The sequence below is a fragment of the Rhinopithecus roxellana genome, chromosome 17 (assembly GCF_007565055.1).
Source record: "Rhinopithecus roxellana isolate Shanxi Qingling chromosome 17, ASM756505v1, whole genome shotgun sequence".
NCBI lineage: Eukaryota > Metazoa > Chordata > Mammalia > Primates > Cercopithecidae > Rhinopithecus > Rhinopithecus roxellana.
In genome coordinates this window covers 38,563,368-38,588,901 of record NC_044565.1, presented here as the reverse complement: position 1 = coordinate 38,588,901, position 25,534 = coordinate 38,563,368, and the positions used below count along the sequence as shown (strand labels likewise).

Here is a 25,534-nt window from a genome sequence, read left to right as displayed (position 1 = left end):
GACCCTTCATGAGAGAATAGATGAAAAAAGGAAGAATAAGCTATTGTGCCAAAGGGAGATGATGAAATTCAAGATCCACACACATAATCTCTGGCTCAGCCTCTGAAATGTTAATCCCTGGGTAGAATTATTTGAGCTATAGATTGCAATTTATCATCAAAATGGCACTGTGTCAAACAATACTTTTTATATTTGTGATGTTTAGAACTATCCAATTTTAATATAAAATGGTTCACAGAGCACTGGCTAATATTTAAGTAGCAACTCTTTAAGGTTGTGATTTGGGGGAATGAAGTAGGATGGTTTCTTTACATCAAAATATGAATTGTGTTTTAGATAGAAGGCTTTGGGAGAATTTTTTTCTGCTTTTTAGTGACAGTTTATTTTTAATGCCAGGAAAGGGATTTTTAAAGAATGCCTCTTTTTAAATTAAGTGGTTTAGGATTGTTTTTTTTTCATAGGCAAATGATGTTTCTATAATTATAGAATAATTCTGTAATATTTTTCTAACACTGCTTAAAAATATGCTAGCCGATGAAATAGTGTATATTTAAAGGTTTATATGGCCTTTCCTATTCCAATATAAAATATTTCTATGTTTTCTCTTATTTAAATGACCCAACTTCTGCCCATTAGGGGGTGCAGTCATAATTAGTGTGTGTTGTGATGTTTTCTCCCTTAAAACTAGATTCTTCCAATTAAAAGAACTAAACTTTGATAGTATAGGTGGAGGGGTGGGTATTGCACATGTCTATTAATCTGTCACCCAGAGTAATAATCATGTTATGGACTTTTCCTATGTACAAAAAAACCCTGTTGTTATTTTCTAGAAAATTAGGACACTTAAAATAACCCTGTTTCTGGAATCTAGAAGCTTGAAATTCCAGTTTAACTGTATATTTTTCCTTTGAACTTTATCATACTAATTTATAAGAGGCTTTTTTGCCTCCTTTCGCTTAAGAAAAGCAATTGTTTTGTTATTACTAAGAAATTATTTTACTTAATTTTGTTTTTATATTCTTCATACCTGTTTCTGAGGCTTTACCAAAAGGCTTGATCTTTAACAGAAACCTATATTTAATTTACACCTAATAGGTCATACCGTTCCAGTACCTTCATTACTAATTGCAGATGTTGAAGGCACGCTGTGACCCTATTAGATGTATTAGATGCTGTAGCAGAGATCTGTGAAACATCTGTGCATGAATTTCTGTGTTACCATATTTTAGCTCTGGTGGGGAAAATATTTGATTTACTGGTGGTCGGGAACGTGAGAGGAGTCACTGTGAAAAGCATATGTCCTGTGAAAATGTCTTGTCTTTGGCAGCTCTCTTCTTTTAGTGATCATGAAGAGTTAAACCTTAGATCCAGAGTCACACCTATGGAGACTAGAAGTTGTGCATGTTTGAGATATTGTTGGCTCTTTATAATATCCAGTCGTCAAGAATAGATAGAATGGAGTAGTCTTTTGGCTGTTGCCATTAAGAAGAGTGCTCTGTGAGACTGCATAGCCATTTCAAATTGCTTTTGGAGGCAAAGGGTTCAGAATGTACATTGGAAAGACAAAAACATATATATATGTAGTAGAAAAAGACCTTGGAGTTCCTAACTTGGTAAAGTATTACAAAGTTCTTTCATCTATTTACGTAATTACATCTGCTGACGTTTTAATTTAAATGCCACCTTGAAAGTTGACAGAGTTAAGTTTAGCTGAGTGTTTTAAAAATATGACTTTCTCAACTATGTAACACCTCTCCCACCCACCCACCCACCAAAAGGCCTACTCCCTACTTTCTGTTTCTGAGGACACAGTGTTATAAAGGACGGTTAGTGCCTCAAACATGCACAACTTCTGATCTTCAGAGATCTGACTCTGGATTTCACTCTTAACTCTTCATGATCACTTAAAGACGACAGCTGCCAAAGTCAAGATTGCAGTAACCTTTTAAGTAAGCCTCCTGGTTCCACACTGAGTGCCAATGCATACATCTTCCAACCCACTGCACTGGCAGTCTCATACCCAGTGCTGAATACAGTGTTCCAGCCTGGTGCCTTTCAGCACACACAAAACTGGTCAATGTCCAATTTTATCCAACCACCCACACTAAATATGAAACCTCGTGATGCTGTCACAGATGCCTGCAGGGTAGCACTCCTGCAAATTTTAAAAAACATGAGATTGTTAAAAGAACTAGGAAAAACCCCTTTCTGATACCAATTACCTAAAACTTACTTGTTTTCAAAGTACCACCTTTAGTTTGCTATATGATGTCAGTGGATATAATTTGGTGAGAAAAATGTTTCTTACACATTGTTTTCCCACATCCTCCTAGTTTTATAGGCCTTGTTAGTTTCAGTGAGCCAGTCTTTGAAATAAGGCCCAGGTGAATATTTATATTTCCACTGTAGCAGCAGCATGCCTTCTTGATGATTGACCTTTACCCTGACATAATGTAGTCTTGTGACATTGAATGAAATAAATGAAGAAACTACTCCTTGGCTTGATTTGTATTGGCGGAAGAAAGCAAACAGAGTGGTTTGTCAGGTTGCTAAAAATGTCAAAATACAGTTCTGGGACAATTTCTAACACAAAGGTTTTTTGTTGTTTGTTTTGTTTTGTTTTTTAAATAATGTGTGGGTGGTTGGATGTTCTTTGAGAAAAGCACACCTTTGAAAGGAAATTGAATTCCAGCAGTACCTGTATCAGATGACAATAGGAAGTAAATTGTTTCCCTTTATTTGAAGTTGCATTTTATTAGTCAGATGCTTGTTGGTGGCATGTTTAAACATTAAACATTTAGAGATCTGCACAGCTTTACAGAAAATAGTGTTAATTTATATAAGGATTATGTGTTATTAAAAGAAATAAGCTCTATTCCTATACACACTTGTTATGTTGTAACTTTGGTAATCATTAATTCTAAATAATTTTAGTTTCTACATGTAAGTTATACAGGGTGCAACAGAACTCCATTTGAAAAGTAAGGTCTAAAATATTTTAGTATAATTCTCTTGTTACTTTATAGATTTTGACTTTGCGACAAGTTGACTGTTTCTACAAGAGGTACCCATCAGTGAAATATCCTGTTTTGTTGATATTAGTGTTTATACCATTATTAAATGAATACAACCCTGTTCAATTATTGTCTCCTGTGTTTTATCTTGAAAGCATTGCTTTCAGGCAGTTAATCTATTTCAAATTAGTGTTGAAATATTTTTGTTGTTTTAAGTTTTAACTCACTATTATGTTACTTTATAACATTAAAATCTAGTTTCTTAATGTAGATGTGGGTTTCTGAATTAGAATAATTAAATCACAGAAATTTAGAGCTAGAAGGAAACTTAGAAATCATAAAATTCTCCTTGCTCATTTTCAGATAAGGAAACTACAATATCATCTGGTAACTAGCCCAAAGTCATATTGCTAATGAGTGGTAAACTATTCATTTTCATTCATTTTCTTCACTCCCAGACTGAGGCTCTATATACCAACTTTAAGTAGCACATGCATGTGATAACATGCTTTTAAATGTTTGCTTTTTATATCTCTTCAAATAGTTTTAGAAATATTGAATTTTTTTAAAGAAAAAATTTGTAATGAAAGGTTTTAAAGATAAACATCAGTTTTACTGAGGTAGATAATTTGATAGTATTTAAAGAAAATAAGACCAAAATAGCCAGCAGCCATATCTGGATTATTCATTTAAGTTCAATGCATGTGATTCCCTGCTTCAGATCATGTGCTGCATATACTAGCTACATTTTAAAATCTAAAATCCCACTTAATCATAGACTTTGCTAATATTTTTGGAAAATACATTTTTGAATAATATATGAATATTTTAGTTTCATTTTAAAAGATGTTTATTATAAAGTTTTAAATTCTGTAATCGAGTGAAAAATATCTGAGGTTAAAAGTTTCAAAAATAAAAAATAGGTTATGATGTCAAGTTTGTTAGGGAACAAAGTTTGATTAAACTTTCTAAGACAAAAATTTTAATGACGTTTTAAATATCTGTAAGTGGCCACTTGAAGTTTTCTTTATAGAATGATTACAATATGTAGTTTTATATTTATAAATTATTAAAACAAGGAAGTGTAGAAATATGATTTGTTCAAGAATACTGCCCAAATGTTATTTAGTAATATTTATGATGGTAGTTTAGATATCTAGAGATTGCTTTAAAACAGGGTTATTTTTAATGTTAATGTATAAATTTCTGTCCTGGCCAAAAAATAATACTCAGCAGCAATACTTGTTCTCTTCATATTGCTAATTAATTAGAAGTTTACTCATAAAGTGTTTCAGAATTTCTGAATACAGTTGTGTTATACTCAGCCTTCTTGCCATCTAGATACAACATTAGACACTTTGTTATATATAGGTTAAACTTGGATTAATATTGGTTCACAAGTACTACTTACAGTTCATTATTTCAGATCTCTGCATCTACTTTTAAGGTATGTCAGTTGCTGCAGTTAATTAAAGTAGTACATATGCTGCTGTCTAAGCCAATTTAAAGAATAGGGCATGTATTTCCAGTTATGTGAGCTACAGAATGATTGTACCATAACATGAGATCTGCCCCTCTAAGCCAGTAATGTTCTACAGTCCAGATATATTAGTGCCTTTCTTTCTCTTCTTTTTAAATAGCTGCTCCTTGAGGAGCAGGGCTAACTCCTAGGCAGTGAGTCCATAGTCAGATATATTAGTGGTTCATATTCTCCTCTTCAAAACATCTTGTCTTTTTGTTTAGTTTTGGAATGGCAGAAATCTAACTATATAATTGATTTCTGCACTTAGAAGAATTCTTTGCAAATAGTAGACCCTCAATGAGTGTTTGATAAATGAACTCATCGCTTATTTATATACTATATTTATGGATTTTAAAAAAATTTGACCTTACTCAGTTATTTAATTTTTCATGTGATAGTCTTGTATCTCTCTGCTAATTTTACACTGCTACTTAAGGTTTGAAAGGGTGTGTCTTTTTATACACTCAAACGATACCCAGCAAGATGCTATGTGTTTATAAACACCCCAATAAATGGGTGTGTGTCCAATTAATTTCACTCTCAGTATACTTTGAGTGAGACATTTAAATAAGCCCTGCTTACCTACAGTGTTCTTAGTTTTATGACTGAAGAAGACATCTATTGTAACAGATTCTGTGAATTAGATGTGTCAGGAATAGTATGCAAATAAAATTATAGCTTTTTGTTCTTTAGACTTACTTTTTATTAGCACTTAGTGTATCTTTAAAAATTGTAATATTTATTACACAGCCAACATAATGACAATGGTGGGATATTAAAAAGGAAAATTATAATTCCATCATATCAATAAATTGATTTTAATTTAGCATTTTTCTTTTGAACATATACATGTTGTATAATTTTTTTAGGTTGCTATTTGTTTGCATTTAGGGTAGACTAAGTTTATAAGTTCATTAATGTTATTACATTTCTTATTTTAAATGATGCCTTATGCCTAGGTCATATGAGTGTTTTTAGAACTGATAGTTTTGGATAAGTATAAAAGATTAGTGTGTTTATTAACTAAACATTTCCACAATGATTGACTTTTTTTCAACCATTCACAAAACTGCTTTGCAGGTGTGAGCTATGAGGAGACCTCCATTTCCGCTGCAGTGACTCTCACTTTGGAATTTTCTCCAGCGACAGCTTGAACTAGTGAAAATCTATAGGGCTTTGGATTATTATACAAAAGCCATCATTCACCCAGTCTTTTGCAATGGTCATGTTGATTTAAGGACAGTTTTTGTGACTAGGTTCAGAGTTGAGTTTGGAAGTAGATTTCAATGCATGTATGTCAACAAGTAGATCATGTAAAATGAAAGTGATGACTAGGGGTGTGTGTGGTAAAGATGAAGTAAAATTGAAGGGAACCACCCGAGATTGCTTAATTTAATTTGGTGGAATGGTCTTACTACCTTTCAGGATATTGAAAAGAGTAAGTCTAAATTGGCAGTGATTCTTACTTTGTAAATAAGGCTCTATGCTGCATATCTACAAAATCAAGAAAAGAGAAATAGAAAACACTAAGTGTCTTTATTCTCCAATGGGGGAAAATGCAAGAGGGGTATAATTTAGCTCCAACTGAAATAAACAATGGTTGCCAAACATGTGTTAAGAAGGAGGAAAAAGAAGAGGAAAAGGAATACGTTTTTATGTCAGAGGAACTATCTGTGCAGTTAAGGCCTGGATTTGAAGTCTTGTTTGCTATAAGTTTGTACACAAGTCCTAGAATGTCCAGATCATATGTGGCCAGTATTTCTTATCTTTGCTCTCCTAATTTCCATCTCTTTCTTTGTAAGTTGTTGTCTTAGCAATTTAGGAATAAAACAGAGAGCTAAGAACTGACTTAAAATCCAGCCTTTTCTTCTCTTAGTGGCTGGTTTCTAAATAATCCACAGCATTTTCCCCTATAAATCTTTATTTTTCTTCACTCCATCCTGTGTTGGTGGACATGATTAGCGAACATCTACTCAAAAGTCAGTCACAATATGGTTAAATTATGTTACTGGTTTTGACTTCCTGCATTCTTAAATCTAACAGGTGTTGTGAGAAACAAAATTGCTACAACTAGTATTTCTTGGTAGCTTGATAAATAGTTTTATTTAGAAAAGTGATTTTTATAACAATTATGAAAAGACAGGATAGACAACTGTTTACATTTCTCACTAACTCTTCCTATGTGTTCATATCTTAAGTAAACCTTTCTTCAAACTGATTATTGTTTTTAATCATTGTATGTGTGAAAGTAAAAACACTTTAAGTGACTATGTGTCAGATTAAGTTTGGGTACTTAGTTTCACATACCCTAAATTTGAGGAACTCCTTTTGCAATATAACTTTTTATTCTGATTGCTCAAAATTTATGTTTTTTTAAAAAAAGTCTCTACATTTAAAAATTAGATAAAATAACCATGTTTACTTATGCCATATGTAGTATTGAATCTTCTTTAAATAAACTTTTTATCATCTTATTGAAATTAAAATACTAAACAGATAAGTCACAAAGCCTATTTTTGGATAAAGAAAGAAAAGTTATACAGCATTTTTCTAGATTCCAAAAAGGTGGAAAAACTCTACACTTCAAACTACTTAAATGTTTTTATTGTTTGTGAGCCTAAAATGTGTATAAACCCTTTCTTTTACCACATGTGTATTTAAATAAGCAACACTTCATATCTTCTCCATATAAAGTGAAATATTTCCTTAACACTAACACAAGTCGGTTTTCAGCCAAACCAAATAGAAGAATGAATGCTTTGTTAATCATTCGTAACTAATGTGTGTATACACAGAAAAAAAAAAGTCAAATCTGGTTTTGACATGAACCTTTTGATGGAATTAGCAAAAAAAAAAAAGGGAACTTTTAGCACAGGTCAAGCCTCTTTTAATTTATGAGCATAAAAGTTATTTAAAAAAAATCAATACAGGCACATGGTAACAAATCCAACAGTATGGAAGAACTCGTAAGGAAAATTAACATTCTCCTGCCTCTTCCTTCCTCCCTCCATCCTACTCAATTGTCGTAGTCTCTTAATTACTTCAGATTCTAGTTCTTTGGTGGTTTCATCCATGGTTCTAGTTTTATATATATCAATAATATGATTGTACCATATTTCATAATTATTTCGTGATTTATCAACTTTAGGCAACATTTATTGAATCTCCTATTCAAATTGTACATGGGTGGCTGGGAGCATTTCAGACATTTAAATAGGTATTCTCTGCTGATTCCCTCAGTCCAACTCCTTTCTCCATAAGGTTCTGAAGGCATCAGTACAGTATAGTTCCACTGTGCCCACCACTGTTCCCACTACCTCTAAAACTGGCTTTACTCCCACTCTCTTCACTGTCTATGCTTGCTCTCTGATTCCTTTCCATTTCTTCCCTTGCTAATAATATTTGCCTCTTTTTGTATTAAATTTAAATAAATCATAGATTAAGGTTAGGGAATTTGTATATTTTTCCTTTTAAAAATATACAATATGCATTTTAAAAAACATGTATAGCCCAAAGGAATTGTATTTTGTTTTGTTTTAATTTTCCCCCTGTGGATCAGTGTTCCTGGATTTCTTGCCCTTCCTTAATAGATAAGCCTGAAGAAAAAATTTTTGACTTTAAAAAACTGAAAAGGCAATCTTGGTATAAATTGGACTTGATTTTATGCACTAAGATTGTAACACTGTTCTCAAAGAACTCTTTAATATGAAGACAAATAATATATTTTGTAATGTCAGAGTTTTCTGCCCTTCTGCCCCCTCTGCTTGGTTCAGCTGGTCCTTTCTATTCTTTTCCCAATAAACCTCTTCAAAGTTGTCCTTACCCACCACCTTTTCCTAGGAGATAATTCCAATTTAAAATGGTAATCAGGATAAAAATGGAGCTTGGCATTTAATTTTAGGACTTTACTTTTACTAGAATACATCAGTTACTTCTAGAGATTCCTGTACTGACTTTAGTCCTTTTTAAATAGCTTGTTTGGGACTCTGCCTAGAAATATGCATAAAACTGTTTGACCTTGCCTAAATCTTCCTTTTCAGCATTTTATGAATTACCTTTGTTAATTTATGTTACTCACAAAATTGATTGCACCTCTATAGTTAAGTCAGAATTTCTGCCTTCAAAATAGGGGCATTAGATTGTGGATCAAGATGACTAGGTTATCATCTAATCGGTCACCTTTTAATACACAATAAGAGCTGACTAGTAATATTTTGTAGCTTGCTTTTTTCATTTAACCATATACATGGATACTTTTTAAGAATGCAAGAAATACACTGTAAAATTTTTACTGTGTCTTAATTCTTTCCCCACATAAAACATAATTTTTATTGTTAGGATTTTTAAATGTAAAATTTTAATCATGAATGCATCCTGGTTTATTCAAAGTTCCAATGCAGCTTAATACTTTGACTTCTATAGCATATACCATTTACAAAACACTACCATGTATTTAATGGTACTGGATCCTCTCAAAAACCTTATGAGTAAAGCCTGTGGATTGTGTGTTGTTCGTTAATGGTTTAATGAAGTTTAAATTTTATCTTAAACACCTCTTTCCATGACTTCTTTTTTTTTTTTTTTTTTTTTTTAATTTCTAAGACCAAACAGAGGCAGATCTTTTTCTTTGTCTCCCAAGTTCTTTCTCCTCCATAGGCCCCCTCTCTGGAAACACATACACATATACACTGTTTAAAAGCCTAATGAATAAAAACACAGTGGTTTTATCTTCCCTAGCTCCCGTGAAACTTTGGAGCCCTATGAAAGGATCCTATTCTATTGTTAAAAAGAGACAAGCATTTGGGAAAACCTTACTAAATTATTTCTTTTTTGTCCTATCCTATGAACATATCCTGACTGGTAAAATATGAACATGTAGACATCAAATACAAATTTCTGTTTGTTTTTTTAAAAAGTGTTCAAATAATGCTTACAGTTCTGACTCTTAGCTATGCATGGCTTTTGTGTCAGATTACTTTGCGTGCAGCAACCTGGTGGTAGTTGTTGTTGCTTGTATTATAATTTGAGCACCAACAGCGTACTGGACGCCACACTAGACACATCCCAGCCCCACGGGCACCAGTTGTTTGGCAGAAAGCTACTCCCATAGAGTAGTAATAATTGCAGAAAAGCAAAAGGAACTGAATTGAAATTTTTATCAATAGTTAACCTGAAATAACCCTTGCTAGATAATGTTCTCCAAGTAAAAGTCTATTTAAGGCTTTAGTTGTCAAAGATACTACCTGTTAGTGTACTTCTCTTTGCTACTGTGTTAATGAATAAATAAAAATTCACCAGTCAAGTGCACTGCTACAGTATGTGAAGAACCAAGTTCATTGTACACTTCAACACAACCTTTTTTACTTAACAGGCAAACCTCTTTTGCCTGTTAATTGTGGATGGAGGATACCCAGGCATGAGCTCTTTTGGGCCTGCAAAAACAAAACAAACAAAGCAAAAAACAAAAACAAAAACAAAAACACAAAACTGTACGTGAAAACAGTAGTGGAACTGTTGATAGGATATGAATTCCTATAGCTATCTGTGCCTTGATAAACTTACAGCATGTTTAAACTTTTTGGCTCTAAGTTTCCTTCTTCATCTGTAAACAGGGGTAATAGTACCAGCCTTAACTATTTAACAAGGTATCAGTGCAGATCAAATAAACAAGAGTCTCAAACTAGGTAACTAAACAAATGATAAAAATGGCCATTAACTTTCTAAGTGCTGTAAGATCAAATGGTGTGAAAATAGATCATTTTTTAAATTAAGGCATATCTGGAATATATGGAAATAGAGAAGGAGATATAAGTAGAATTGAAAGATAATTTTTATTTCACAGAAAAATAAAGGCTGGGTATGCTGGCTCACACCTGTAATCCCAGCACTTTGGGAGGCCGAGGCAGGCGGATCACTTTTACAGTCAGGAGTTCAAGACTAACCTGGCAATTGTGGTGAAACCCGTCTCTACTAAAAATACAAACATTAACTGAGAGTGGTGGCACATGCCTTAAATTGCAGCTACTTGGGAGGCTGAAGCACGAGAATTGCTTGAACCCAGGGGCCAGAGGTTGCAGTGAGCCGGTGTTACGCCACAGCACTCCAACCTGGGTGACAGAGTGAGACTCCGTCACAAAAAAAAAAAAAAAAGGGAGAAAGAAGTATCTGTAGAAATCTCAATTCTCTTTCTCTGTAGACTGTTAGATGCAGTCAGTTGTCTGCCTCTTTAGAGATTAGTATACTAGTTGTGGTGGCTTAAGAGTGTAGGCTCTGGACATTTCCTACCTGTGTGATTCTGAGAAAGGCGATCAACTTGGCTTTTACCTCAATTTATGTATCAATAAAATGAAGATAATAATACACCTATTTCATAGAACTTTTGTGGATTAACATGTGCTTAGAACAGTGCCAGACACATGGTAAATTGTCTTTGTAGTTAGTTGTATTATTTTTTTTTATCTGACTTAAGCAGTAGCTAGAGTTACAGAAATTCATGCTGTAGGAAGGCTGGGCACGGTGGATCACAAGGTCCGGAGATCAAGACTGTCCTGGCTAACACAGTGAAACCCCATCTCTTCTAAAAATACAAAAAATTAGCCAGGCGTGATGGCAGGCGCCTGTAGTCCCAGCTACTCGGGAGACTGAGGCAGCAGAATAGTGTGAACCGGGAGGTGGAGCTTGCAATGAGCCGAGATTGCGTCATTCTACTCCAGCCTGGGCAACAGAGCAAGACTCCGTCTCAAAAAATAATAATAATAATAATAAAAAAGAAATTCATGCCATAGGAAATGTCACATGGTGTCTCTAGTCTTTTCTATATGTGAGACATAGTTTTCAAGCTTTCATATTAAATGCTCTAAAGGAAAGATGTATGATTAGAGTTGGTAGTTTATACAAGTTTTATAGGGAGCTGTGTAGTAGATGTTCCATACAAACCATGTTATTCATAATTACGTGTTGAAAAGGTTCCCTGTAACCAGGCACATTACCTATATGAAATATTAGTAATTTGAAATGTTGAATCTTGCATTTTAACAGTATTTGCAGATTTTTATCTGAAAATATTAATTGGTCTTTATGTTACCTCTTTTTTGCACACTGTATTGTAGAGAATTATACTGCAACTATATATGACTGTTCAGTTTTAAATTTTAATAGTTAATTATGACTTTTATACTTCAGAAAGTTTAAAATATTTTTATCACCCTGGAGCTGAAAAGTACTTTAAAAATCACCTGCCTACCTTCCTGCTCTTAGGCAATGCTGTGCCTAAGACATCACAGAAAGCTATGGTAATTATCTATATGATTTTTTTTAATCTAAAGAAAGAAGATCCTACAAATTGCCCTGAAGCAAGCTCAACACTACCCAGATATTTAAGTATATAATTATACTGGAAACTATGAAGTTGGGGCATTAGTATGAGGACCCGAATACCTTCTTACCCTCACCTTTGAATTTCCTGTAGGGGAAAAACAACTCTTTAAAAAACAACCTAATCCACTTGGTTCAAAAGCAAGTAAATATCTGTGAAAACTGTTCTATGTCACTAGAATATGAAAGTTCAAGAAAAAAAGCATGTACTCTAACAATGGTGTTTTATCTATATTCTTCAGGTAGTTTTGGAGTTGGCCATATGAGCTGCTAGAATATCTACCTGGAGGAGGAGATGAAATGTTCCATGTGGCCACCATATCTCCTTTAGAGACTGTCACATTCAAATTCAAGCATTATATTGACCACATTAAAAGTACTCATGTGGTAGAAAGCAAAGGTACTGTTTCGTCACCTAAAGGTGAAAACGTGCTGTCTGGGACTTCGAAAAACTCAAGTATTCAACAGTTTTTATGCCAGTCATGCCCAGCCTATAATTGGGTCTTTCATCTCCGCCTCTTTGCACAAACTGAATGTCCCTTGTCCTTTTTTGTAGTGATGGCAGTGATGATGCTTGAATTTTGAAGCCATAAATGTGATGTATTAACCCTAAATGGTCCTCATATATAGGGGTATCCTTGAAAAAAATCTCATCTACCTCATGGTTTAATATGAGATAGTGTCTCTGGCAGTAGATAACCCAGCTTTTCTTTCTTTCTTTAATGTTACTTGTAACAAAATTTTTAGTCACCAAATCTATAGTGACTCTTTAAAGAATGTTAATATCAGAAAGGTTTTTTGTTTTTTTTTTAGTGGTGAGAGGGCAGTGATTTTTAGTTGCCTAGGATAAAAAATTCCAGGATTGTATCCTAAGAAATGCTGGTTAAATAATTATAAAGATCATTGGATTGTGTTTTATATTTGGCAATTGTCTGGAGACTAAACTATATCACTGGGGAAAAAAATAATGGATGTAGTTGTTGTGTGAAGCAACCTAAAACAAGCTGGTCATTTACAGATCTTAGAGTTTTTGTTCTGTTTTGTTTTTGGCAAGAGTGGTGGTCAATGAAGCATTTGAAGGTGTTTCTCCGCAACCTTACTAACAGATTGTAAAGAAATGACCGTATCCTGCCACATACAGATGTTTTTCAAACAGATGTTAGTATGAAGACACAAAACAGTGTATTACAACCTGTTCTTTAATGTCTATGAAAGAAACTTTGAGCTCACTTTCATTTTAGGCATACCAACCATCACCCTTCATGAAAAGGCTTAGTAGAACTAGATGAGATCCACAGCATTCACAAGGTCACTTTCAGTTATCCTTTTAGTCAACACTGGACAACAAGAAATGCTTCCAAACCAATGACTAGTTAGTTACAGGAGTGTTAAGGAATCAACTCTGGACACCAACTCTAAGAGAAAACTTACAGACCTTGCTGGATTTTTATATCCTGTTTTTTCAAAGGTGGAGAATAGCTATAAAATATTTTATCTAATTCACAATTTTTTGATAATGTATTTTAATTTTACCAGTGAAAGCCCATTTCTAACATTCATCTTGTTAACCACTAAGCTATTCATTTTACCAATAAACCTCACTTCTGGTATTCACTATGCAAATTTCTGATGTCTCAAGTGTTGATCACGATATGGATAAAAGAAGTGCTTGTGGTCGTTGCTTCTGGAGTATAGCTGTCTGATACAGTGCTCCCTTAACATGGCTCCTCAATTAGGACAACTGACTGCCCCTGGAGTTTGAAGTTTAACTAACTGATACATTTATATCGATCACACCATCTATACTGAAGTGTTATAAGTATATTACAGACATCATGACAGGACTGTTGCTAAACACTTGAAATGGTGGAAATAATGTAATACATACCTTCTTTCAGGTGGTTATGTGTTCAAATTTTTTTCAAAATGCTTTTGATCAACTCATTTAAAAATATGTGCATTCAGTTCAGTTATTTATTGATACTTTTCATGAGAGAATTCAAGAGCTAGATCTGGCTTTTAATTTTTTTAAACAACTCTTAGTAAATTTATTACAAATACTTAAAATCATGCTTACATGTCTGTAATTAAGTAGCATAATTAAACTAAATTTTGTTATTTATAGCCATTTCTGTTTCATAGAGTTCGTATGTTTAAATTTCACAAGCAAATTGGTTAGTTGTATATTTCTTAACTAGAGACCAATTTCACTCATTATCTTTATAGAATCACATTTGTACATTCATTCACCAGTTTATTAAGCATCTGCCATGTGCTGAGAATTGTACTAAACTCAGATATAATTCCCAAACTTTAGTGTGCATTGAACTCATCTTGAGAATTTGTTAAATCGAAAGTGAAATGTAGAACTCTGCCTTTTAACAAATATCCCAGGTGCTGCTGATGCAGGTGGTCACAGGCTATACTCTGAGGAACACAGCCCAAGAGATAACTGTTTAACCACTCTGAACACCTTCCTAGAAAAGGCTAACAGCCTGAGGAGGCAAACAAGAAAACAGAACTAATAACTGATATCATACAGGATCAGGTGCAATGAATTCTAACTCTGGCTGAGGAACTTTTTAGAATATTTGATACCTTAACCCATGGTTCTCAGTGAATGTAGTGGTGGGTAGAGTGTGGAACATTTTTTTCCCCCAGGTAACATTTGCCAATGTCTGGAGATGTTTTTGAGAGTCATGTCTTGCTGGGGGAGGGGCAGGGTGTGCTACTGGCATCTAGTGGGTAGAGGCCAGAGATGCAGCTAAACACTCCGTAATGCATAGGAAAGCCTCTTACAACAAAGAAGAATTTAGTCCAAAGTGCCAGTAGTGCTACTGTTGAGAAATCTTGTCTTAGCTTATTTTTCTCCCTCTCACCTTAATGTCTGTAGTTCCCGTTACCCATACACACATAGTTTTGAGAAAAGTTACACAAGTTTTAAATAAGAATAAATGATGTTTAGTATGAATAGATGATTATTATAAAAGATATAAACAATAAAAAATGTTCTCCCTCACCCACACAGCCCTAGACATTTTAAACTCCCAGAATGAAAGTTCTCCCTCACCCACACAGTCCTAGGCATTTTAAAATGATATTACACATACATATATGTATTTAAAGGTTGTTAGGTTTCTGTTTTGTTCTTAAATGGGATCATACTTTATCCCTCCCTCCTTCCTTCCCTCCCTCCCCCCTTCCTTCCTTCCTTCCTTCCTTCCTTCCTTCCTTCCTTCCTTCCTTCCTTCCTTCCTTCCTTCCTTCCTTCCTTCCTTCCTTTCTTCCTTCCTTCCTTCCTTCCTTTTTTAGATAGGGTCTTCCTCTGTTGCCCAGGCTGGAGTGCAGTGGCTCAATCTCAGCTCACTGCAACCTTGGCCTCCCAGGTTCAAGAAATTGTCCTGCCTCAACCTCCCCAGTAGCTGGGATTACAGGTGTGTGCCACCACTCCCAACTAATTTTTGTATTTTTAGTAGAGACAGGGTTTTGCCATGTTGGCCAGGCTAGTCTCGAACTCCTGACCTCAGGTGATCCACCTGCCTCGGCCTCCCAAAGTGCTGGAATTACAGGCGTGAGCCACTGCACCTGGCTATAGAGATCATACTTAACATGTTTTGTGACTTGCTTTTCTTCCTTCACAGTGTACAATTGCTGCACAGTAAGTACCACATTAGAGTACAGATTTATGTACCATAATGATTTAACAATTCTTCTGCAGGTGGATGTTAAGATTGTTCCTAGTTTACTTGATAGTGTTATGAATCGCACTGCACTGGGCACAGAGTGAGACCCTGTCTCAAAAAAAAAAAAAAAAAAATTATGCACATGTGCATGATAGATTCCCAGATACTGGGATAGATTCCCAGAATGGAACTGTTCAGTCAAAATGGACAGTTATTTTATTTTGATAGTTTTATTGCTGAAAGAATATCCCCATAACAGGCTATAACTGTTTATATTCCCACCAACAGTGTTTGAAATGCCTGTTTTTCACACCCTCAGCGATGCTAGCTATTACCACATTTCTTAATTTTTGTCATTTTGATGGGTGAAAATGCTATCTAGTAATTATAATATCATTATATCTCATCATCATAATTTTATTTCCCTGATAATTAGTGATGTTGAACATCTTGTTATATGTTTATTAGCCATGTATGTTTTTCTGTGAATTGTTCATGCATAGCCATTGCCAACTTTCAATTGAAATAACTGCATTTTTTGTACTAATTTGTAGATCCTTATGTGTTCTATACATTGCTTGTTATATATCTTGCAGATATTTTCACCCTGTCATTTTTTTAGCATTGCAAATAGTGCCTTTCATAACACAGCAAGCTTTTAGTATTTATACGTTCAAATTTGTGTCTTTTATGCGGTACAGTATAGTGGATAAATGTACAAGTTGTAGAGCCAGATTGCCTGTGTTAAGATTTCAGTTCCTCCGCTCAGTAGCAATGTAACCTTAGGCAAGGTTTACAATAGTTTTGTGCCCAGTTTTCTATCTTTAAAATGGAAATAGTAATAGTATCTACTTCCTAGGATTGTTTTGAGGAACAAATGAGATGCTACAATAAAGCACTTAGACTACTGCCTGGCAACTAGTAAGTGCTCTATAAAAAGTAGCTTCTATTGTTATTTCTTCTGGTTTTGTGCCTTATTTAGGAAGGTCTTCTATGCCTCAAAAATGTAAAGATGTGTCACCACAGAAAAAATAGTTCGACACAATTTTATGAGAGCATGGGATGCATTTGGGGGAGGGATAGTTGATTTTCCTCATGTGGAATAATCAGAGGCAATACTGCAAAGAGCTCTGCTGTATTAAAGAGTTTGAGCTTGATTGTGGAAGCAGAGAAAAAAACCTTGACAAATTACAAGCTAGAAAGAGTTGTATAAAACATTCCTACACTTCTCAATTCATGATGGAAGGAGAAGATTGTTCAGTAAATGATACTGGGACTTTTTGGGAAAAAATTAGCTCCTCACCTCCCTACAAAAGGAATTATAAGTGGATGAGAAAGTTCATTGAAGAAAATCAAATAATCAAAACTAAAAGAGAATAGAAGTGAATATTTATTAAATCAGTGGGTAAAGAACAACAGGTCTGTGACCTGTTAAGAACCAGGCTGCACAGCAGGAGGTGAGTGGTGGGCAAGCAAGCTTTAACTCCTGAGCTCTGCCTCCTGTCAAATCAGTGGTGGCATTAGATTCTCATAGGAGTGTGAACCCTATGGTGAGCTGTGCATGCAAGGGATCTAGGTTGCACGCTCCTTATAAGAATCTAATGCCTGATGATCAGAGGTGGAACAGTTTCATACTGAAACCATCCCCTGCCCTCCACCCCAGCCCTGGTCCTGGAAAAATTGTCTCCTTGAAACTGGTCCCTGGTGTCAGAAAGATTGAGGACAGCTTTTCTAGAGGACAAATGGTAGTCATATAAAAAAGTTTTTAAAGTATACATGTTTTAGATCCATTTATTTGACCAAAAGAAATTTATGTTAATGAAGTAATTTAGGATCAATGTAAAGACTAAGAATTTTTCATCTAGTTGTCACTTACGAAAAATTGAAAACAACCCAAATGTCCAAAAATACGGGATTAGTTAAATTATGTCCATAAAATGGAATATTGCCATTCTAAATTTTATAATGGTATGGTATTTATTGATATAGAACTATATTCATTATATTTAAAAAGCAGTTTGCAAAAGAATGTATCCAGTATATGATCCAGTTTCTTAAAAATAAATACAAATAGAGTAGAAAAACAACAAAATGTAAAAATACATATCTTTGGTGGACTTCTATGTAATCTTGTTCTTTGTTTATGCTTTGTTTTTTTTTTTTTTGTTTTGTTTTTGTTTTTTTTACAATGAACCTGCATTACTTATGTCTGTATATTTATTTATTTGTTTTTTTGAAACAGAGTCTCACTCTGTCACCCAGGATGGAGGACAGTGGCACAGTCTTGGCTCACTGCAACTTCTTCCTCCAAGGTTCAGGCAATTCTCCCATCTCAGCTTCCTGAGTAGCTGGCACTACGGGTGTACACCACCATACCTGACTAATTGTTTTGTATTTTTATTGGAGACAGGGTTTCACCATGTTGGCCAGGCTGGTCTCAAGCTCCTGACTTCAAACAGTCTACCCGCCTCAGCCTCCCAAAGTGCTGGGATTACAGGTGTGAGCCACTGCACCCAGCCTGTATATTTAAAGTGAGTTTCTTGTAGACAATATAAAGTTGGGTCTTGTTTTTTGAATCACTCTGACAATCGCTAGTTGCTGCATTTAGAACCTTTATGTTCAAAGTGATCATTGACATCATTGAATTAATGTGTACTTCATTTGTTACTATTTTCTGTTTTTTTTTTTTTTTTTCCTGAGTCAGGGTCTCACTCTGTCATTTAGGCTGGAGCACAGTGGCGCAATTGTGGCTCACTGCAGCCTCGACTTTCTGGGCTCAAGTGATCATCCTGTATCAGCCTCCTGAGGAGCTGGGAATACAGGCATGTACCACCATGCTTGGCTAATTTTTTAATATTTTTTTTGTAGAGACAGTATCTCACTATGTTGCCCAAGTTGATCTTGAACTCCTAGACTCAAGTGATCCTCTTGTCTTGACCTCCCAAAGTGCTGGGATTGCAGGCATGAGCCACCGTGCCCAGCCTATTACTATTTTCTAATTGTGGTCCTTGTTCTTTATATCTATTTTTGTCTTCCACCCTTCTGCTTTTTGTGGTTTTTAGTTTGCTTTTGTTTTTTGGTTTTTCTTTCTTTTTTTTTTTTTTTTGTGAGACAGAGTCTTGCTGTGTCACCCAGGTTGGAATACAGTGGCGCAATCACGGTTCACTGCAGCCTCAACCTCGTGGGCTCAACAAATCCTCCCACCTCAGCCTCCTTCGTAGCTGAGACCACAGGCATGCACGACCACATCCCGCTAATTTTTTCATAGAGAGGTTATCTCTGTATATTGCCTAGCTGACCTTGAACTCCTGTATTCAAGCAATCTTCTTGCCTCGGCTTCCCAAAGTGTTGGGATTACAGGCGTGAGCCACCACACTTGGCTTAATTGAGCATTTTATATGATTCCACTTTCTTTCTTTTCTTAGCTTCTCAGTTAATTGTTAAAAATTTTTTTTTAAATTTTAGTTTTTTAGTTCCCCCAGAGTTTGCAGTCTATAACTAATCCAAGCCCACTTTCAAATAACACCATGCCACTTTACAGGTAATGGAAGTACCTTTCAATAACACAGTAATCCTGTTTTCTCTCTCTAGTCTCTTACATCACTGCTGCCATTCTTTTTTCTTGTATATAAGCATACAAAAACATTTATAGTCACCCCTCAGTATCTGCAGAGATTGGTTCCAGGACCCCTTGCAGAACCCACAGATATGAAAAGTTCGCAGTCCCTATATGTGAGTTTTCTATCCTGCAAATACTGTATTTTCAATTTACATTTTGTTGCAAATATGGAACCCACTGACACTGAGGGCTGACTATATTTACTGAAAAAATTTGTGTATAAGTGGATCCACACAGTTCAAATCTGTGTTGTTCACGGGACAATTATATATATGCATAACCATACATAATTTATACAGTGTTGCAATTATTACTTTATACAAACTGTTATCTATTGGATCAGTTAAGAATAAGAAAAAAAGGCTGGGCGTGGTGGCTCATGCCTGTTATCTCAGCACTTTGGGAGACTGAGGCAGGTGGATCACCTGAGGTTGGGAGTTTGAGACTAGCCTGACCAACATGGAGAAACCCTGTCTCTACTAAAAATACAAAATTAGCCAGGTGTGGTGGTACATGCCTGCAATCCTAGCTACTTGAGAGGCTGAGGCAGGAGAATCGCTTGAACCCCGGAGGCTGAGGTTGCAGTGAGCCAAGTTGGCACTATTGCACTCCAGCCTGGGCAACAAGAGCGAAACTCCGCCTCAAAAAAAAAAAAAAAAAGAAAAAGAAAAATGTTAATTTTATCTTCATTTATTCCTCCTTTGGTGCTCTTCCTTTCTTTACATAGATTTTACTTTCTAACCTGTTATTTTTTCTTCTCTCTAAAGAATTTCTTTTAACATTTCTTGCGAAGGCGATCTACTGGCAACAAAATATCTCAATTTTTGTTTGTCTGAGAAAGTCTTTATTTCTCCTTGACTTTTGAAGAGTAAGTTCACAGGGTACAGAATTCTAGGTTGGTGGGCTTTTTCTCTTAAAACTTTAAAATATTTCACTCCACACTTGTTTGCATGGTTTCTGAGAAGTGGGAAGTAATTATTTTATTTGTTTCTCTATAGGTAAGGTGTTTATTTCTTCTGGCTTCTTTCAAGATATGCCACACTGGGCAATGAGGCTCAACCCTGTAGTCCCAGCACCTTGGGAGGCCGAGGTGGGAGGATCACTTGAGGCCAGGCGTTTATTCCAACCTGGCCAACAAAGCGAGACCCTGTCTCTAAAAAAAAAAAAAAAAAGAAAGAAAGAAAAGTAAATTATTTGCCTGGGTATAGGTTTCTTGGCCTTTATCCTGTTCGGTGTCCTCTGAGCTCTCTAGATCTGTGGTTTGATGTCTGACATTAATTTGGGGGAAATTACAAGTCATTTCAAATATTTTTTTCTGTTTTTTTTTTTTTTTTTTTTTTTCCCCCTCTGCTTCTGGTATTTCCATTGTGCATATTGACATCTTTTGTATTTGTCCCACAGTCCTTGGCTACTCTATTTTTTTTTCCAGTCTTTTTTCTCTTTGCTTTTCATCTTTGAAGGTTTCTATTGTGCTATTCTTGAGATCAGAGACTCTTTGTCCAGCTGTATCTAGACTAATAAGCCCGTCAAAGGCATTCTTAATTTCTGTTATAGTGTTTTTGACCTCTAGCATTTCTTATTGGTTTTTTCTTAGATTTCTATCATTCTCGTCTTACATGCTGTCTGCTTTATCTGTTAGAGCCCTTAGCATATTAATTATCATTTTAAATTATTGGTCTGATTATTCCACCATGTCTTCCATATCTGAGTCTGGTTCTTACGCTTGCTCTGTCCCTTCAAACTGTGGGATTTTCTTTTTGGTTTTGTTTTTTTTCTTTTAGTATGCCTGGTAATTTTTTCTTGACAGCCAGATGTGATTTCCTGGGTAAAAGGAAGTGCTATAAATAGGCCTTGAGTAATGTGTGGAGGAGGGAAGCATTCTTTATTCCTATGATTAGGTCTCAGCCTTAGAGTTAGCCTTTGCCTCTGTGTTGTGAACTTCATAAGTGTTTCAGTATTTTCTTCTCCCTTCTTATGTGGGGCAGGATGGCTACAGTGGGCTGGAGTTGAGTATTTCTCTTCTCCCAGATTAGACTCTGATAAAACCCCAGCAGGTTAGACTCTGGTTAAACAGTTCCTCTTGAGGGCAGACCTTGGTAAGAGCAGAGTAGGCCGGGCACAGTGGCTCATGCCTGTAATCCCAGCACTTTGGGAGGCCAAGGTGGGTAGATCACGAGGTCAGGAGTTTGAGACCAGCCTGACCAACATAGTGAAACCCTGTCTCTATTAAAACTACAAACATTAACCAGGCATGATCGCGTGTGCCTCTAATTCCGGCTACTTGGGAGGCTGAGGCAGGAGAATCACTTGAACCCGGGAGGCAGAGGTTGCAGTGAGCCAAAATCGCGCTATTGCACTCCAGCCTGGGCAACAGAGCGAGACTACATCTCAAAAAAAAAAAAAAAAAAAAAACAAGAAGAACAGAGTACCCTTGTGTTTTAAAATGGTTCCTTCTCCCCTCTCCCCCAGCTGGAAGTCCAAGGGAATATTCTACTGTAGTTTCTGTGAGAACTTGATCAAGCTCTTGGAAGGAAAACTCACAGAAGCATGCGGTTGCCCTGTGACCTCATCCCCCTGGAGTTTTTTTGTTTTTTGTTTTTATAATTTCAATTTTTATTTTAGATTCAAGGTTTGCTGCATGGATAGATTGTGTGTTGCTAAGGTTTGGGGTATGGATCCTGTCAGCCAGATAGTGAGCAGAGTACCCAATAGGTAGTTTTTCAACCCACCGCTCTGTCACTCCCACAACTAGTAGTCTGCAGTGTCCATTGTTCCCATCTTTATGTCCATGTGTACCTAAATGTTTAGTTCCCACTGATAAGTGAGTACATGCAGTATTTGGTTTTTGTTCCTGTGTTAATTTGCTTAGGATTTTGGCCTTCAGCTATATCCATGATTTGTCTATACCTAGCCTCTAGAAAATACCTCCAAAAAAATTTTTTTTGCTGTCCTGTGCAAAACTCAGAAATACCAAAAATACTTTTGACATAAAGATATTCACCACACCACCCTTTCTAAGAATGACAAACTCAAAGGGACATACATGTTTAATAATAGGGAATAGTTATGTAAATTTGTAGTAGAACCATATTACAGAATGATACACAACTTCTAAAATTTAGGTTTGCAAAGTTCTAATGTTAAAAAAATTAGGAGTTTTATAAATGGTATCATGTGAACTATTTTTAAAAGACTAGAGAAAATATCTCAAAATATGTACAGTGGTATCAACAAGTTGGTAAAGTTTTAAGGGATTCTTTTTTGTACTTCTCTGTATATTTATAATTTTCTGTGGTGATTTTTCTCATGTAATCAGAAAGAAAGTATAGCATTTAAAAAAAAAGATGATCTCCCTTACAGAATCACAGAAGATGAAACTGAGGTGTGTATGGGACTAGAGAAAGGGAGACAAGTCCAGAGGCTTTAGCAGTAGTGTGCTCACAGATGATGGGGCTTTCTTGAATTTAGGGAGAAGTGACAGTGGAGATGGGTGGAACAGTCTAGATTCTGGAGAGATTTAGCAGTTAGAGCCAACTTGTTTTGATGAGTCTTGAGATTAAGAGGCTTGATGGTTGGCAGTATAATTCACTAAGATGAGAAACTAAGAGGAGAAACAGCTTAAGGAGTGGAGATGAGTTCAGTTTGGCTATGTTGAGTTTGTAATGTGGGTAAAATGAACAGAGGGCACTTGGATGCTTATATCCAGAGCTCAGGAATAGGTCTGTCTAGTGTTGAAGATTTAGGAGTCATTATCAGCACTTGCATTCAAGGCCAGGCCATGGAACATGTAATCGTTGGGTACTAGGTCTTTTTTAAACTAACAGATTATTATATTTATCTCAGAACATTTAATGGAAACTAAGTTTAAAATCTGCTAGTTTTGTTTCTTGTTTAAGGTTAAATAAACAACTGCATAAAATAGTATGACTAAACTTTTTGTTGCTTTCTTTAGGGTTACAGGGGAAAGGATTCATATAAACTGCCCTTATCAACTTTATAGTCAACTTGAGGTTAGGATTACTTTAATAATTTTTTTGTTTTCAATTTGGACGTTCTACAACCCATTTAGACCTTTGACCTAAACACTTTAAATTGTATTTGAATGTATATCTGTAGTTTCCTTCTAAGAAGGTTGAGGATTTTTATTTGGAATTTTTAAGGCATAAGTTAGATTTTATTCTAAAATCAATATAATTTTTATAATGTTTATGAGTGTATATCTGAACCAATTTTTAATGTTGATTCTTTCTCTTTTACATTTGTACTACCAAACTCTCTTCCATCCAACCATCTAAGTTGGTTATTTTAGCTGATATGGTTTCTAATTAAGTCTTTTTGGTTGAGAGAGCTCCCTGTGGCACGTCTGCTTTAGCATTTAATTGCTCCATGGACTCTAAATTAAATTTTATAGTATTCCATTTTGGTCTGCTGATGAAGCAGAGATGTTTTCAGCATGGCCTGAGAAATGTGGTACTTGTGACAGCTTGGAGGACCAGCATCACAGTTTTGAAAAGTAAGAACTATTTAACTTATAGATTGACTTTTTATCATTTGACAGTAAAATTTAAAGTGTTACCACAGAGTTAAATGAGAGAATGCCAGGCCCATAATAGGCTCTTATTAATTATTTAGAGAATAATGCAAAAATCATTGGTCTTGATAGTATAGCATATCAAATTATTTTGTTTCAGAAAGAGTGAAGTCTTGAGAGTTTTTAGGTTGAAGTTGAATGAAAAGTACTGGCAAATAAATTTTATAACTGCTAGATACAGCGTAAGGAGTTCTTGCATTGGGGTGACAAGTTGGATTAAAAAACTTCTAAGGTCTCTTCTAATGATTTTGATTCTTGAGTCAGTAGAGAAAGTGGATATTTACAAAAATAATTGGGTGTGTGAATTCTTTACATTTTGAAATAATTCACATAATCATGAGACAGAGAAGATCTGATCACTGATACTTTTAAGTCCAGTGCTGTGATTTGAATGTGTCCCCCAAAGTTCTTGTGTTGGAAATGTAATCCCCAATGCAACAGTGTTGAGAGGAGGGAACTTTAAGAGGTGATTAGATCATGAGGGCTCTACCCTCATGAATGGATTAATGTTATTATGGGAGTAGGTTCTCTATTGTGAGAGTGGGTTTGTTATAAAAATGAGTTTAGCCCTCTCTTTCTCTTGCTCTCATGCTTACTTTTGGTTTTGACAAGCTCTCTTGCCCTTCCACCTTTTACCTTGGGATAACGCAGCAAGAAACCCCTCACCAGATGCTGGCTCCTTGAGTTGGTCTTTTTAGGCTCTAGAACTGTGAGCCAACTAAGTTTTTTTTCTTAATAAAGTACCCAGTCTCTGATACTCTGTTACAGCAGCAAAAAATGGACTAAGACAGAAAATTGGTACTGAGAAGTGAGATTGTTGCTATAACAAAAACACTTGAAAATGTGAAAGTGGTTTTGAAGCTTGGTGAAAGGTAGAGGCTGGAAGAATTTGGGGAAGCAGGCTAGAAAATGCCTAGATTCCTATGAATTAGAGCATTGAGGGTAGTTTGGTGAGGGCTTAGAAGAATATAAGAGCTGTAGGGAAAGCCTAGCTCTTTTCAGAGGTTATTTCAGTTGTCATTAGGATGCCAGTAGAAATACAGACAGTAAAGGCTATTCTGAGGAGGTCTCAGAGGGAAATGAGGAAGAAGGTATTGGGAACTAGAATAAAGACCATCCTTATTATGAACTTGCAAAGAATTTGGCTAAATTATGTCTATGTCCAAGGGCTTTATGGAAGATAAAATTTAAGAGTAATGAACTAGGATATCTGGTGGAAGAAATAACTAAGTGAAATATTCAAGGAGATGCATGGATACTTTTCACTACATGTAGCGAGATGTGGGTGGAGAGAAATTATTTAAAGGCAGAATTTACAATTAAAAGAAAAGCAGAACACAAAAAGTTGGAAAATTCATAGCCTGACCATTTGAAGAGTGAAAAGGCATCTTTAGGAGAGCAAACTAAGGGTTTAGCTAAGCAACAGCTTACTAAAGAGATTAGTACATTTGCTAAAGACAGTACAACTAAAAGGGAGCCAGGTGCTATTCATCAAGACAATGAGAGAATAACCCCACAAGCAGTGTGATTTTCCAGGCTGCCTGTCCCATCACAGGCTTAGAACTCTAGGAGGGTAGAATGACTTCAGGAGATGGGCCTGGGGTGCCCTCAACAGGCTTACTGCCCAGGGCCACCTCAGTACTCCGTTTCCTGAATTCCAGCTCAGTAGTTTTTAGCCACCCCAGCCTTGGCTGTGGTTCAAGCAGGCCCAGGTACTGCTTGTGTTGCAGC

General features: G+C 35.6%; 1 protein-coding gene across 8 annotated transcripts in view; it reads left to right on the top strand.

Annotated features, from left to right (window-relative positions):
- EHBP1 (EH domain binding protein 1) overlaps positions 1-25,534 on the top strand; it is a 352,471-nt gene that overhangs the window by 85,756 nt on the left and 241,181 nt on the right. Inside the window, exon 1 of one of the 8 annotated variants that reach the window (XM_030921090.1) lies at positions 18,085-18,124. The exons of the other annotated variants lie outside the window; for them this stretch is intronic. The gene's annotated coding sequence lies outside the window, so the exon portion shown is untranslated. Of the gene's footprint in view, positions 1-18,084; positions 18,125-25,534 lie in introns of those variants that run through there. 8 annotated transcript variants of the gene reach the window in all.